This window comes from Penaeus monodon, chromosome 40 (genome assembly GCF_015228065.2).
Source record: "Penaeus monodon isolate SGIC_2016 chromosome 40, NSTDA_Pmon_1, whole genome shotgun sequence".
Classification (NCBI taxonomy): Eukaryota; Metazoa; Arthropoda; class Malacostraca; order Decapoda; family Penaeidae; genus Penaeus; species Penaeus monodon.
Window position 1 is genome coordinate 13,295,407 of NC_051425.1, and position 2,500 is coordinate 13,297,906.

Here is a 2,500-nt window from a genome sequence, read left to right on the forward strand (position 1 = left end):
AATAAGTAAGAAATGAATACAGGGCTAAAAAAAAAGATGGCTTATGTTTTTAAATTTTGCAAAAAGGAATGTAAACAAATATTTCTATCCTCTTACGTAAAGTGCCATTTGGTTCATTCAGTGTCACGTACAGAAGCCCCGTGACTGTGAATGAAGTTTTGAAACTCATTTCCTTAATAATAAAGGTCACATTCTTTAAATTCTTGACAATGGAATTGACACCAAGTATTTCGCCTGTGACTGTACATTTTTATTTTACCTTTTTAGACAGACAGATAATGAGACATCCTAAATCCGTAAATGCGATGTAGCCTGGTGAAAAAAGAACTAAAATAAATAAGAACTGGATAAATTCCATGATATGAAAATCTCCGAAGATATTTCCAAATACGCATCTAATCCACGAAGGGGAAAAATTCCTGTGGTTTTAATCTCAGCATTTCTATCATTTTCATAAATTCGTACGAGATCCTTCAAAGCCAGAAGATCCGTTGTTGCCAAGCGTGCAACGATGCTATCTTGAAAAACCTGGAACTTTATTGCTAAATAAAACAAAGGAAATTATCATCCCCAGCGTGCACAAATTATGGGGAAGGATGTTGAGGTACAAGAATGTGTCTGTTAATTCCCTCATTTGTGCAGAGGCGTGGGTTGTGTTCAATTTCATTTTCATATACATGTTTTTCCCGAGTATCATTGCGATGTTCTGATTGTAACGCGGTTGTAAAGTTAGTACATTCTCGTGTATTACTGACTAGGTTTATATGGATGGTGGTTCGGCGGGGATGACTGAATGGGTATGTTGAATTAATAAGTGTGTTGATGACTTGAATGGGTATGTTGATGACTAATATGGATATGTTGATGGTTTGGGTGGGTATGTTGATGACTTAATGGGTGTGTTAATGACTGAAATGGATATGTTGATGACTTAATGGGTATGTTGAATCTGTAGGTATGTTGATGACTTGAATGGGTATGTGGATGGGTATATAAATTAGTATGTAGCGCTGCCAGGTGTAAGATATTAAAATGAGTTACAGTTTAGGTCCTCATTTATAAACAATGACGTTTGCATGTTAACAAACACATTTATTACAAGCACAACCACAACCCCTTCCACCATCACGCAAACATACCCCCCCCACGCAAACCCCCACCTCGTTTTTACAACGCCCAATCGCTCATGCAACCCCTCCCCCTCCCCTACTACGTACGTATAACCCCCACTTTTCACCACCACCCCCACCCATGCAAAATCACCCCCACTTCCCCCACACCTCCAACCACTACCACGTACGGACAACCCCCCCTCCCTCCTCAACCACGTACGGACAACCCCCCCCCTTCCCTCCTCAACCACGTACACACAACCCCCCCTCCCTCCTTAACCACATACGCACAACCCTCCCCCCCTTCCCTCCTCAACCACGTACGCACAACCCCCCTTCCCTCCCTCGTCACCACCACGTACAAGCCCCTCCCCCCCACCACCACGTTCACCCCAACCCCCTCCCCCCACCACGTTCACCCCCAACCCCCTCCCCCCACCACGAGCCCAAAGGGGTGCGAGAGGAGTTGCTTCCTCGTGCCTTATTAAGGGTCTTCTCGGAAAAGCCGCCTTTGGCCTCCTCCTCACCCGCGTCAGGAGGAGATCAGCCACGGCGAGTATGGTAACGTGTTTTTTTTTTTTTTTTTTTTTTTGGTGGGGGTGGGGTGAGAGGAGGGTCTTTTTTCTTTTCTTTTTTTTGGTGGGGGTGGGGGTGGGGGGAGAGAGGAGGGGGTCTTTTTTTCTGTTGTTTCTTTCTTTCTTTCCTTCCTCGTTCTCTTCTTTCTTTTCTCCTTTCTTCCCTCGTTCTCTCTACGTCCTTCCTTTCTCCCTTTTCTCCCTTCTCTCCTTTCTCTCCTTTTTTCCTTCTTTCCTCATCTCCTCCCTCATTCCCTCGTTCCTTCCCACTTCCTTTCCCTTTTTTTTCCCTTCCCTCCATTCCTCATTCCACACTTCATTACTTTCCTCCTTCCCTCTTTATCACCCTTATTACCTCTCTCCGTTCCTTCCCTCCCTTTCTTCCCTGTCCACTTCTCTTCCTCCTTCCTTCCTTCTTCCCTCCTTCCCTCCTGCATTCCCTCCCCCTTCTTTCCCTCCTTCTCTCCCCTTCCCTCCCTCATTCCCTCCCCTTCCCTCCCTCATTCCCTCCCCTTCCCTCCCTCATTCCCTCCCCCTCTCTCACTCATTACTATCTTATCCCCCTCCTTCCCTCCCTCCCTTCCTCATTCCTTTCCGCCTTCCCTCCCTTCCCTCCCTTCCCCCCCTTCCTTCCCTCCCTTCCCCCCCTTCCTTCCCTCCCTTCCCTCCCTTCCCCCCTTCCTTCCCTCCCTTATTCATCCTCTCTTCCTCCACTTCTTTGTGCCTAAAAAGTTAGTCAAGAGCCATCTATTATTTCGACTGACCAGATAGTTGCGTTAGCCCTTCGTAATTAAATATTTTATGATTTCATTA